This window comes from Ursus arctos, unplaced genomic scaffold, assembly GCF_023065955.2.
Source record: "Ursus arctos isolate Adak ecotype North America unplaced genomic scaffold, UrsArc2.0 scaffold_3, whole genome shotgun sequence".
Lineage (NCBI taxonomy): Eukaryota > Metazoa > Chordata > Mammalia > Carnivora > Ursidae > Ursus > Ursus arctos.
This window is the reverse complement of record NW_026622985.1, coordinates 26,612,708-26,627,749: the sequence shown is the minus strand read 5'-3', so window position 1 is coordinate 26,627,749 and position 15,042 is coordinate 26,612,708. Positions and strand designations below refer to the sequence as shown.

At 34.6% G+C, this 15,042-nt stretch overlaps 1 protein-coding gene across 10 annotated transcripts in view; it reads left to right on the top strand.

Annotated features, from left to right (window-relative positions):
• Window positions 1-15,042, top strand: part of SEMA3A (semaphorin 3A) — an 818,384-nt gene that overhangs the window by 490,246 nt on the left and 313,096 nt on the right. The window contains exon 1 of one of the 10 annotated variants that reach the window (XM_057304267.1): window positions 11,116-11,874. The exons of the other annotated variants lie outside the window; for them this stretch is intronic. The gene's annotated coding sequence lies outside the window, so the exon portion shown is untranslated. Of the gene's footprint in view, window positions 1-11,115; window positions 11,875-15,042 lie in introns of those variants that run through there. 10 annotated transcript variants of the gene reach the window in all.

The window sequence follows — 15,042 nt, the reverse complement described above, 5'->3', positions numbered from 1 at the left end:
TAAGTATGTGGGGCATCTGCTATTAGTCATTATGTTTGGCCCCAGATCCCTATAATTGAATAAATCATATATTGGGGTCCATCAATTAAACCAGCAAGTACAAGCCTTAAATTTACCAGAAATATAATATCATAAAATTCTTGTAGGTTAAGATGGAATTAATTTAAAGGCCACAAAGGTCCCATGTAAAGGCACAAAGAGAAGTATAAACATGTACTATAAAATAACACCAGTTTCGGAATTCTTCACTGTATTCTCTCTTCTTTTTCACTAAAGCATGTTATATACTGTTGATTTTAATAATTGTTGTTTAGAGAAATATAGGGAAACAGTTTATTTTATAGGGGTTTGGTAGAAAAACCACAGCCCTCATCTTATTTCAGATCCTCCTTGTTTTTCACTGGGATTATTACAGTAGTCACCTGCTCTGATTTCGGTCCGTCTTCCAGGTTTCTGGGAATGTGTTCTTTCTAAAATCCCGCAATGTTCATGTTTCTCCTCTGATTAAAATCTTCCTAAAATCTTTTGCCACGACAACCTCTCAAACCTCATCTTTTGCCTACTTGTTTCATTAAAACGTATGTTTAGAAACACACAACTGCACCTAATTCTTTGAGCATTCAGTGTTTTACTGTCTCCATGACTTGACTATACTGTCAGTTCTGTGTGGAATGTCCTTATTGTTTTATCTAACCTCGCTTTGCTACATCCCCACATGCCTGGCACAATCCAATAAAAAATCCCAGGTTAAAATGATTTCCTTCAGGAAATCTGTGAATCTCAGTTAGTTATTCACCCCATATTACCTCTGTATCTTCAGTTTAGTTACATTTTTGCACATTTTTGCACTTCTTTCCATAATGAATTTACATTTGTCCCTCATTTGAGATTTTGTGATGCTTCAGAGCTGGAACCACATGTTATTTACACACGCATTTCCTGTGTCTAGCAGAGTGCGTAGGCGCTTAGCAAATATTTATTGAATGAACAAAGGAAAGAAATGAGTGAGTCAAAATGAATAGAAGTCAGTACAATAAAGAATATATTTCTTCTCTATAAACTTGCCAACGGTTGTTGAAATAGATCAGGTATAGTCAATTCATGTGCATGAGGGTCTATCTCATCAGAAGAGAAACCTTCAGATACTATGTGGTAGTGAGCAATGTCGTGTTTATCACATGTAAAAGCTTCGTATCCTGAAACTTACCATCGATTTCCTCTCTCGCCCTCTTGCCCCCCTTTGCTTTCTCTTTTCTCCCTTTCTTCTAAGAACTAAGCATTTATTATATGCCAGAAACTTCTCTAGGACATGGTGTTAAAGGGGTCATTAATGTTTATTTATGGTTACCAAACTCTCTTGCGACAGTGCAAATGAGTTTTTGAAGTGTAAAGATGGGGACACTAAAATATTTTTTTTCCCACATAGACTGCCATAAAAAATAACTGGCCTCTATTATTTCCAAAGCTTGTTCGCTTGACGCATTTCTGGTTCTCTGAGTAATGTTCCTAAAGATTATACTGGTTCTTTTATTTCTTTATAATTTACAAAAATACTTATTTGTGAAAAGGGAATTAGATGAAATCTAATAAAAACAGACTACAGAAAAGAATGGAGTCACCCACACATTGAAGATTTAATTCATAAAACTCAAAACTGTAATCTATCAACCATCATCCCAACAAATTAGAAAGTGCTATAAATTATCTTTACGTTATGTTTATTTTGTTGTAAATGTAAGCAAATATTATGTTGTTTCCATTAATCCAGTTTTGTGAATTTTATCACAAGCTAGAAGACCTTGCAAAAAGGAAATCAACCTTGAGGGTTATCCATTCATCAAACGGACCCCGTACCAAGCTGCTTTTCTATATTGAAGTTTGCTCCATTTGCATGCTTTTAGGCTTGAAATCTGTGATTAACTGCTACATCTTTACATTAGCTAGTGATGGTGAAAGTGATGGAACTGGGTCTAGTTCAAAACCAACGCTGCTTTGAAAAGATAAACTCATATTCATAAAATGGCAGTTATATAAATGGTGATTTTACATATTTTAAAAAGATCTCTTACATAGAATTATTCTAATAGATCTTACAGGATTCAAGAATATTTTTACTTACCCTCACGTTTTCTCTGTTAGCAATTATGCATGCTCTTTGATACTACCTTGACTATCTGTGAAGGAGTCTAGTATAATTCTTGGCATACACTGAGGGCTCAGTACTGCCCCACTTCCTTTGCTTTTCTTTCTCCCTCAATCCTTTTCTCTTTCCTTCCCTCCCTCTGTGCATCAGGACTGCTACCTTTAAGTGATGTCTTGCCTGCTTATTCCAGCCAAAACTGACCACTTGCTTCCTAACTGCCATTGAGCACACCTAATGGCTTAGAATTAAGTTATATTATGAATTTTATTCTGAAAAATAGTGTGGAATTCTCTCATATATAAATGTGCACCTACCTGGAAATAACGTATATGTGTCAAGGGCAGAGATCAACTCCTAAGCAGATTTTACACATTTCAGACTGGCTCTCACCTTTAAAATGGGTCTATAATACTGTGCCTGTAGCAGCTCTAAAACTTTTTTTAAAACAAAGATTAAGATCTTATATACATTTTTTTTTCAAAATGGAATAACAAAGAATCAAATAATACACATGAAAATATTTCATAGACACATATCATTCATATACCCCATTTTCACAAGGAAGTTTTACGAAATAGAAATGGATTACTCTCTATTTTTCTACTAACAAACAAAAACTAACAAGTCTTTGCTATTTATCTATTAGCCAGAAACCATAGAGTGACTATGGTTTGCCTATGGGTTTTACTTATATATCCCAAGCTGAAATAAGTCAAAAGGAAATAATTCAAGAATATATGTGTGGTTCATAAAACACTTAAATTTAGTTTATAATATTTTCCCTTAATTATAGAAGTGGACAATTTAGAATTTGGCTGAAAACCTTTATTTGACCATTACCGCTATGAACGGTCTTGCAAAGGCATCCACCACCTTTCCTCTGAATGACTGAAAGCTGTCTGAATAAACCCCTTGCTTGCACAGCCGCTTTCCACAGTCCCTGTTCTGTCAAGTCAGTGTCCTTTTAGAATACTCTCAACCGTATCACTCCTCCGTTCCACACTTTCCAGTTACTTACAAGGCTCCCCGTGGCCTGTTGAGTCCTTGGAAGCTCGAAAGGCTCTTTGTGCTGTTTCTCTCCTACCTCTGATTTCATCCCTCACCACGCCCCTCCTTCAGGCTGCTGGACCCTGCTGTTCCTGAAATACTTCCACCTGTATACTTGGCGTCTCTGCTGCCCCAGACTCTCCTCACACATATTTCGTGGCTAGCTTTTTCCCTTAATTCAGAACTCGGCAAACGTATCCTTATTAGAGAGGTTCTCCATGGCCTTCCATTCTAAAACAGCGCCTCTTGCCACTTTCTGTCCTTTGCCCCACTTTGATAATTTGTGTTTTTTCATATCATATTATAATTTACTACTTCCTTTATTTATTGTCTATCGCCTCTCCCTAGAATATAAGCTTCATAAGGGCAAGAACTTTGTGAGGTGCCTGGGTGGCTTCCAGTGGGCAGTCTGCTGGAGATTCTCTCACCCCTTCCCTCAGCCCCTCCCCCTGCTCAAACACTCTTTCTCTAAAATAAATAAATAAATCTTTAAAAAAGAAAAAAAAAGGGACTTTGCTTGTCCATGATCTCAACTCCAAAGTTTAGAACTGACATATATATACTAATATATATTAATGTATATACACATTCTCCTTAGTTATAGTCTATAGGCCATTTATAAAAAAAAGATAAATATAAATTGCATATGAAGCATTTATTATATTAACTGTGCTATTCCTTTTCATACTCTTTATTATGTAGTGAATGTCTTTTTTTCTTTCCATTTAAATATAAGCTCTTTGAAGGAAGGGGTTGATTACATCTGCTTAATTTTAGTCATTGCTACAATACTGAGTACATGCCTTATATATTTTATCAAGCAATAAATGTGTATTGAATGTAAAAAGAACCTTATTTTTGACATTACCTTTGCCATTGATAATTATAATGTAGTCAGGGATATTGTGAATATTTTTACCATTTTCATTGATATTGCAGTCTATTTAGCCAGCCATATTTGATATGTACTCTATTTTTCATAAGAATAGATAATGATTTTAAGACCATACACTTTATGATAAATTTCACTCTTTGAAAGTTTGTGAGTTCGAGCCCCACACTGGGTGTAGAGAGTACTTAAAAATAAAATCTTTTAAAAAATGAAGAAGAAGAAGAAGAAGTAAAAAAGCTCAGGAATAATTTTTAAAATTTCCCATTAGATATTTTTTAAAATGACATATTTTGTTATCTGGAATTCCAATTTGGTAAAATATGATTACCAATATATAAATAATCATCATTTTGCTATTTATCTATTAGCCAAAAACAACATTTGCTTTGTTTCAACCATATGTTCTTTTCTTTTTGCTTTATGACAATCTTGTTTTTGTTCATTCATTGGACCTGGCAGATAACTCTAAGGGTTTGAATTCCGAAGCCAATTCAGCATTAACTTTATATCCATGACCAATGTCAAATCTGAACTCTATCTAAGAACTGTTGAGTAATCCCACGTTAATCTTCTCTCTGTACCAGCTCCGGCTAGCACTAATGAACAAAGTTTGATTGGAAACCCCAGAGAGTACTATCGTCCTATAGAGTTTGCTTTTGTAAGAAACCACCCTATGGATTTATCCCACCCACCTAAGTCAGGCTGCTGTGGCTCAACAATATTTGAAAAGTCTTCATATACCCTATAATTAAAGAAATCCTTGACTCATGGTGCCAGGAATGTAAGTGGGTTCCACGGTTATGCTGGTAAATACTAGTTCTCCAAATCATTTTTATTTCTTTACATGTTTTGACATTGTGTTGATTTATCATTTTTCAAAATAGTTAGGAAAGGTAATACATAATTAAAAACTTTTTAAAAATATTTTTTAAATCTCACTTAAAAGCCGAAATGCACTACTCTCTTGAAGAGAATAAACAGACATGCATTATTTTAAAGTCATATTTAAAATAAAAATATTTTTATTGTGCAGATGTTGTGCTATAACAAAGAAAAATTCGTAGGATATTACTTTTTGTCTGTTATAATACCAAAGAAATTAAATGTTGAATTAAAAAGTAAAATCCTTAGTCTGTGTTGTATAAACTCTGAATGATGGTAATCAACCATGATGCGTGACTAAGGCACACATCTGTCCATATGATTTATGACAGAATATAATCAGAGAATAAGCTCTCCATTTTTTAAAGAACTATAGTTCATTGTAAGAAGCAGTCATGTTTACATAGAAGCATGGAAATATATTTCATTTATACTATTTCTGTGGGGCTCTTTCCACTTTTCTCTCCAAATTTACTCTTTTTTACACATTGCATGCTACAAGTACCCCCTTGTGAACTTCCACTCAGGAAATGACATGATTTCTTCTCATCAGAGAAATGTTTTCTTTTTAAGAAGTGAATAGTACTTATATTCTGTTTTAGCTGAAGGTGGCCTGTGATACTTCGCATGCTTGGTTATGTAATGATTAATACCAAAAAAACACGTAGATTAAAAGCCTTGCTAAAATGAATATTAGTAAACTTTAGCTTCCATACCACAGTAAATTGTATCTTCAGAGGAGGGACCCGAGCTCTCTTGAGCATTTGATATCTTTGATTGGCATAAACATTACAGTATAAAGAAAAAGCCACAATTAGTTTAGTGTCAATCTATTGGTAACTAGTCTTCAGAGATCATTTAAAAAAGAATCTTATCTTCGTTGTTACTTGTTAAGCACTTGTTATGCATTTAATTACATTCAGTAATTGATGACATTCACTTAAAGATTTGTTTAATCTTTACTACAGACTGACAAGCAGTATATTATTATTATTATTATTATTATTATTATTATTATTATTATATTATTTCCTTCACATTACAAGTTAGGGGACAGACAAGTGAAATGGTGAAGTCAAGTTTCCAGTCTAGGCGGTGCGACTCTGTCGTGCTTATAATTGCTGTGCTCCTTGCCTGTTAGGAATGGAGCCTCTCTGCTCAAATGTAGTCTCCTTCAGAAAGCCCCTAGTGAGTTTAAAGGTGACCAGTGTGATTTCTCATTGCTTTAAGTCTTCAAAGACTTTGTTTTGTACCTTTCTTAAATTATGCATATTTTCCTTGAATACAATCAAAATGATGATGATGTGAAATAATAATCTTTTATCGAGGGTTTACTTTTGAGAAGTATTTGTTCTGCAAGTCTTGACTCACTTCTTGTCACACCACAATGAAGAAGGAACTATTACTATGCACATTCTACATATGATTAAACCAAAATCGCACTACTAATTATTTACAGTGATGATCTAAACCCAGTCTGATCCCAGATAATGTGTCTTAAAAGTTATTGTCTTATCATTATTGCTGGATTGTACAGTGGAGAAAGATGGTGCTTTACTTAGGCTCTAAAGCACTTTTATGAAGTAGTATCCCAACATTTTAATTGTACTGATAATTATCTCCCATCCTGTGTCAGAAAACGTGTAAATATAACTTAGAGGAAAAAACTTAGAAAAAACATATAACAAAGAGTACTTTGATTCATTAATAAATATTTGTAAAATTAAATATGTAACCCTAATATAACCAAAATATGAAAGTAAAGTGGAGCTGAGATTGGAATGATCAAATTACAGCTGGCCTTATAAACTATCTGTTCTCTTCCTTAGATTGCATCCAAACCTCTTGGTTGTATTTAAGCAGACTAAAATTTAGGAAAATGTAATTGTAATCAAATTGTTATTATCAAATAAAACCCTCGTTCCTAAAGTCAACAATGAAGAATAAAATTCAGCTAAATACATATTTGACTAATATTAGGTAATTCACCATGATTAATGGCCGTTGTGTATTTAGTATACTTGTGGTACAGACCTTTCCATATGTCTTATCATTTAATCTTCACAATAATCCCAAATGGCAATCGTAATCATACTCTTTTTGCAGGAGAAGAAAGGGAGGCACAGAGAGATTAAGTAACCTGCACTGGGGAGCACAGAACATAAATTGTAAAAGTCCATGTGATTTCAAATCTCTACTTTCTTACTAAATTACAATACTTCACCCTTCATAACACAATTAAATAACTGTACATAGTTTATCTTTTTACTGTGAACTATAAATGCTCTATGCCCAGGTCTTAATTTATACAAGTAACTGGGTGACCAAAGTGGAGGTCAGTGCCATTAAATGAAAAAATTAATATTATAGTTCCCCTAGAATGAGAGGCATAGCACACCATGCAGTGCCATGTAAGGAGCACCAGGTTTTGGTCAGGAAGTAGAAGCAGGAGCAAGGCGAGAATCTTAGGACAGAGCCTATAATGGGGTTTCTTCAGGAAAAGCAGTGTCAGGCAGAGAGGCAGTTTAGGATTGGCTAGTTTGTAAAACCCAGCAGGCTTTGTGCTATAGGGGTAGTCCCAAGTGGTCTGGTACCTGGCCCTGGTTTCATTTAGAGCAAGGAAAATATTGGCTTTATCTGTGAGTTAGAAGGTAAGTGGAAGCACAGCCTTGGATCTACAGTTATTGCATGTGAAAAATGTATTCCAGATAAATTCTATGCTATAAGGCCCCCAAGAGACGTCAAACCATTATAAGATACAGAAAATTAAATATATACATTTAATATAAATATATATGTATATTATATATAAGTAAATATATAATAAACATATAATATATATTATGTAAGTGTATATGTTACATATATTATATAGAAATAAATATATAATACAGTAACTATGACCATAACTAATGTACTTCTAAATTGTGTAATAGCCTTCCCTTTCATGAAGAAAATTATTTAATAAAGATTCCTATACTGTTCATTTTTGCAAATAGAACTGTATTTCCCTTTTAATTTTTATAAATAATTCTATATGACCAAGCACATACATTTAACAAATATAAGTAGTTGATGGTAGCAATATGAAATTTACAATTTTGCTAGCAATAAGAAACAATTTCTTTCATTTGTTTAATATACTTTTAGAAATTCTCATGGGGCACAGTTGGTTAAGTGTCTGCGTTTGGCTCAGGTCATTATTCCAGGGTCCTAGGATAGAGCCACATGTGGGGCTCCCTGGTCAGCTGGGAGCCTACTTCTCTCTCTCTCTCTGCCCCACCCCTGCTTGTGCTCTCTCTCTTGCATGCTCTCTCTGTCTCTCAAATAAATAAATAAAATCTTTAAAAGAAAGAAAGAAAGAAAGGAAAGGAAGGAAGGAAGGAAGGAAGGAAGGAAAGAAGGAAGGAAGGAAGGAAGAAATTCTGCTTAGGTTGGGACACCTGGGTGGCACAGTTGGTTAGGCATCTGACTCTTGGTTTTGGCTCAGGTAGTGATCTCAGGGTCGTGAGATCCAGATCCCCAGAGGGCTCCATGCTCAGTGCGGAGTCTGCTTGTCTTTCTCCCTCCTTTTCCCTCTGCCCACCCCCACACACTCTCTCTCTCTAAAATAAATAAATCTTAAAAAAAAAAAAAGGAAAGAAAAGAAAAATTATGCTTAGGAGGAATTCCTGCTAAAACTTAGCAACTTTTTTAGTGTACTAGAAGAAACATACCATTTTTACTGTATACAGAGAGAGTAAGCACAAAATCTATAGATAGGGGACAAAAATGGTAATACATCATAACACCCAAAGACAACAAATCATTTTCTTATGGGAGCAAGAAAATTTAAATGTAAATCCCCTATTAAGTATCATTAGGATTAAAGGTAAAATACTCATTATCAAGTGCTCTTGACATGTGATCTGGGTATAGGTGATTCCAGAATCATAATAGTGCAGGCTCAGGAAACAAGAAAGAGAACAGAGGTGGGTATGACATCACACATGGCAACAGGGAAGTGGTTGAACTGAAGTCCTTGCTGCTAACGGGGCTCTTGATTTCGGTTGACCTACTAGAGAGCTTTACTACCTTCATGTCTTATAAACATGCCTTCATGCAGTATAAACAGCATTCTAAGATTTCTCAAAGAAACATATCATGATATGAACATATCTGATTTCTTTTGTGATACAGTTATAGGTATTGCTATTACCACTGTGGTTTGTTACATTCAGTTGAAAGTTAGTAAAATACTTTTTTTCTAATCCATGTCCATTGATCACCTGAATTTTACACCATATTCTTGGTGTTCTGTGAAGACTGGGTATGAAGCTTTGGGATTCTTAGGATTTTCTTTTCATGAAGTTAAGGAAATGTTTACATCAGTGTCTGTCTTTGACATCATCTGCTTCTTTACTTGCTGCCCCCTTTCAGCTCGTTGCTCTTTTAATTACTGTACCTCAGAAAAAACAATTACATTTGTATTTTTTTTACAAAAATTGTCAAGCAGTATGGTCTGGTACCTGGCCCTGGTTTCATCAGGGCTTGGCATGAGTAAGCTAAGCATTCTGTGGCCTATCTACCTTTCCAGCTTTCCTTCTCTCACTAAATGTAACTGGTTAAAAAATTGGTGCTAAAAGGCCACCGGAGCCTAAGAACTATGTCTTAGTATCAGGATCAATAATCTTTTCAAATCAGTTGTGTCACTGAATATCCATGTTCATGGAGTTTTCTCTTCCTCGACTTTCTTACCTATAAAGTGAATTAAAAATACCTAACTCCCTGAAATGTTGTCAGAATTAACATTGTATAAAGTGCTTAAATAGGCTTTGAATTATAATAAGTGCCCAATAATAGCAGTTACTGCTATCTTGGACTCTGGGATTTGGTGGCTGATGCATGGTAAATTGCTATACTAATCAGCATCTTTGTGGTAGATAAGGAAACTCAAAATCCCTTCTAATGAGGGTTAATGTTTTATTCAGCTTTGCTTATTTGCATTATCTGGCAAGTATATAAGATTCGTGATGATCTTTTATGTAAGTATAGTTAAGCGATACATTCCCAAGACAATACTACATGTACAGTGATGATCTCTAAGTGGTTAGAACTCAAGCAAGTTGGTTTAGTTAATATCTGGGTGGTGGTATAGTATCCTAACATGCAATTCACATACAGGTGTGATACAGGTGGCTATATAAAAAATGTTATTGAGCAATGCAGTGGTACGTGAAAGTCATTTTATGCCACTGACCCATTTGTTCTATTCTACATATGTTATTGGGCATAAAAATAACTCATTTATTTACACAATAAATTATAAAGATAGAGCTTTTAATGATTTCTTTATTTAAACTAAGTTTCTAAATTGTGATGACATCATTTTTTTTAACAGTTGGTGACTATTAATTTGGTATTAACATTTAATAGCTAAAGAAAGCATGGGACTAAGTGTGGAAAAGCCATGTTTCTATTTTTTAAATGCTACCAATATGTAAAAACATACCAATTTCATACTAAGTGCCTAAGAATTATGTATCATTCATTTAATGGATGAGGAAAAGGAGACTCAGATCTGATCCAAAACCATTTGATGAACAATTAGTTTTGCTTATTTCATCATTCATACTTTGTTTCTTTTACTGTGTAAAGATGTAGCTGATATCTCTAGACCAGTTGTTAGATAACGAATATATATTTTCAAATGATATTTATTTCAAAACTTATTTAGAAAAGGTATTTTAAAGACAATATTGCAGTTTCAGGACTTCCTGAAGTAGTTACGTTTTCATGGAGTTTGTCCTAAGAAATGCTGTCCACGAGAGAACAGTTATTTCAGTTAAATAATTTATTGGCAACTCAGCGACCATAGTAACTGATGAAATATGTTGAGACAAGGAGTAGTCAAGTATAGTGAATGTGAAATGTACTGCGAATTTTAGAATAGGTAGAGCATATGCCAGGAAAAATGAAGAGTAATGCCTATAAAATAATGATTATATTTGTTATTAATATTTTTAAGCTTTAAAAATAGTGATATTTAGAGAAAGAGCAGTTGTGTCAAAATAGGTATTAAAAGTAAAAGACCGACACTATGCTGTGACAAATTTCTATGCCAAAAAAAAAAAAAAAATACATCAGCCTATTACCTTTAACACCTAGAAAGGATGAGATGTCACTGAATACATAATTTCGTGGGTAACTATCATATAGCCCATATTTAATTTTCTATACACAGCACACTTATCTCTAGAAAATCAGAGTAAATCTTTGGAAGTTAAATGAAATGGAAGAAGTAAAAGTGCATGCTTAGCTTTACTGTTCTCACAGTAACCATCAGTGACCCAGTTTTGTTTTGTCTTTTTCCCCTCCAAGGAAAGAATCTATACATTATTTCCACAAGTTTTGTATAAAAGTCCCTCAAGGCTACATGCAACTAATGCTTCTTTGGGACAAATGTAGCCTGAGGGATGGAAAGAGTTTTTTAGGGTCCAAAAGCTGAATCTCACATTAATATGGAGAAGTGTCCTATTAGGATAATGGGTACCCGCGAATAGGAGAACTTCCTAATGTGTGATTTTTTTTTTTCTGGTATCATGAGCTTTGTGCTGGGCGTACTGGTTTACTTGGAGCCCGCTACTTGTGAAAGCTTCACCTTTTCCATTTTTAGAAAATGTGAGGCAGCAAAAAGGTTTTTGACAAACTGCAGATCCTGCAAAGTTTAATCAGCTTGATTGTGGGCACCCCACCGCTCTCCTTGTCTCTTATTTTATTTGACCACTAGCAGTTTTGGAAAAAAATTTCTTCTATTGGATTATCATTTTAAAAGAAAGTAAAGGAATGTGATTTGGGAAGATTAAAAATCTGCTTTATAAAAAATCATCAGCAAGTCCTAGGAAAGAAGACTCACGGGAGCTCTGAAATGGTAATTCATGCTCTCTCTCTGTTTCTCAATGTTTTCAAGTAGCGTACTTTTAATATAGAGACGTGGAACACCGCTTTTATCTTTAATAACAGATGTGAGACAGCAGCAGTGTACTCTCTAGGATGCAAAAGCAAAGGGGTTTTTGGTATGTGAGTGAGTAGATTTTTAGTTTGTGCACCTGCATTCTGTATGTTGTGAAGTAGGTCCTTTTCTCAGCCCCAGGATTTTAAATTATTGTTATTGGAGAATATTGGCTAATTTGCTTCCAAATAGTTCTTCATATCAGTGCTTATTTTGCTTTTAATGTGGTTACAATGATACTGAAATTTAAAAATGGTACGTACAACTTAAGGCGGTGGTCCTTCTAACTAAAACAGTTCTATCTCAATTTCTCTCAAACGAAAATGAAAGACAAGTATGAGAAAATGGTAAAAAGCATGGTTAGTTTGAAAAAGGGAACACTTTTTAAAATAAATAACAAAAGACAAAAGAAAATGAAGTTAGAGGAAAAGGACCCAAACTTTAAAAAGTGAAAAGGAAAAAAAAAAGTAGTACTACAAAAATACTAAGAGGAAGTAATCTCTACAGTTTTAACCAATGCATATATTAATTTTAATGCATATATATTTAAGTTGGGTAAATTTATAATGAAAAGTAATAGCATCAAAACATCTTATATCAAGATTTAGTATCAGAGTAAAGTATTTGAATGTAATTCAAAAAATAAGTTTTTGTATAAAATTTTTGAAGGAATTCTTAACCATAAACCTGAAACACTTGCTAAATTTAGATATTTATAACAAAAATATGTAATTGATTTATTTTATCAGTATCGCATGGCTGTTTTTTGTATTATTGTATCACATTAAGAACAAAATGGAGAGAAACGTTAGCTAGAGATTGCTTACATAATTGTTTAGGAAGGCAATGAACTACTACAAGACAGGTTGTAACTGAAAATTTAGATAATTTCTCATTATTTGTTTATATCCTATGATTTTATTACTTAATAACTATAGCTGATATTTCAAAAAACAGAGTTCAACCTTGTATTATTCTTGTGCCAATCACCAAAGAATAGAGAGTGCACAGACTTTCATATCTTGGGGTCTTTTCTCCGTGGCACTTGTGTCTGTAGTGGTAATGTCATCAATAAAACCAAGATCTTCAAAAGTGAAAAATAGTTGAAGGAGAATAGTTCGTGTTCTCTCCTGCCTGAAGGTTTATATTTGCATATTCTACCTGTGCAGTGAGCTGACAAATTTACCAATTACATTTATATATCTTTAAATTTCAACTTGATATGATGCTTTGGAATCTTTTGCAATATTATTCTGATAAGGTTTCCATTTGGAAATGAATGGCTTACTGACCCAATCCTCCTAGCTAGAACAGTTAGTAGAAAATTATTTACCACAGAGAACTTCTCCAGATAATAATCTTTTCAGTAAGTTATTTACTTATGCCTCATGTTTCTACGGTACTGTGAAAGACTTATTATGAGATTGAAACAAATCAAACTACTTTCCATTAGTGTTGCATTGTTCTTTTTATATCCAGAGAAAACCAGATTTTAGTCAGGAAAATGGCTTTCTGACTAAATCTCGCGTGCCATTTCCCTGGAATTCCTCCCGCTATACTAAGACAGACAGGGCATAAAATTAGTCCTTTCTACAGCAGTCATTGCTTGGCTGAGCAAAAGTGACTATCGTCTCTGACATGCTGTTTTCTCTGCACCTCTGGCTTTGTGCACTTTTGATTGTATTGTTTAATCAGTGAGGCTGCACTAAGTTGTGCCTGTGGTAACAGATGGTCTCAACATCTCAGTGTCTTTATAATAATAAAGTTTATATATTGCAGACGTTGTATGCCCATCTGGGACAGTTAAGGCTCTGCTCCATCATTCTAAAATGAAGAAGCAGATCTATCTGAGACCTGCTAATCTCAGAGCACAAGGAAAAGAGCAAGGGAAGAACCATGAGCTGGATTCTGAAGCTTCTGCTCAGATGCAGCATGTTTATTTGCAGTCACATGTCATTGTCCAAAGCAAGTCATATGATTATGTAAAAAGTCAGTCATGCTGGAAGTCTAATCCTCCTTCAGGGACTGGCCCAATAGGGAGCAGCAACACTCATCTTGACAACAGTACCATCTATCCGAAGTCTGGTCACAAATATTCACTTCCCTCTGTTATGTAAAACCCCATCGCATCACAGTGTCAGACTTAAAATCTAGAACCAGATGAAAATCTTCATCTAAAGATCTAGGAACTAAAAAAAACATTTATCTACTTTATCCACCTACCCAACACCCCCCCACACACACACACACTTCTAATACACAATAGTGGAACAACAAGATACTTTTAATCAGAAAGGAGAAGAAGTGAAATACAAAGCAGTCACCATGTCGATCATAGCAAATCTGAAATGATGGTGGGCATGATCCTTTCCTGGTTCTGGGGAATGTTCCCTGATTGCTCCCCAGTTCTAAAGTCGGCCAGTAATTGCCTAACCTGTTATTCTCTATCATTCTTTCTGTCCTCTGGCAGATCTTTTACATGACTCTTCCTCCCTGGCATTATCTGAAGAGGGCATTGTAGAATATGCCCCCTGGCAGCCCAAGCAGCTTTCTTAGCCTGATCTTGCTGCCAGTAGAAACTGGGGAATCCTAAAGTTTACTTTAAATCTTGAACAGTCACATTCTCTTTTATTCCAGGCTGATAACTCATTTGGCAGCACAACTTTCTCAAAACATAGTAGGCTTTTTATTTATATTATCTTATTTTATTCACAACCATGCACCAATAGCCTCATCCATGATTTTTTTTCTCTGAACTCAGGTACCTTGAGTTTATTTGGCTTCTAAAATACTTGTACCCTTTTTTATTCTATTTTCTCAGTCATTTCATCCAAAGGAAAGTATTTACTGGCTGCTACCTTAATCAGTACAGAGGCACCCTTGATTTGCTCTTTGCTAAGATGCTGAGTTGCAATTAGCTTTTGTAACTCAAAGCTTTCCACAGTTTTCTCTCTTACTAATTGGAGATAAGAAACAGTTTCATCTTTCAATGCTTCAAGGCCTGTAATTTCCAGATTCTCTCTGTTCCTGTTGACTCTGTTTATAAACTGGCCAGTAGCAAGTAAGGTCTGAGCATAACTTGAAGCC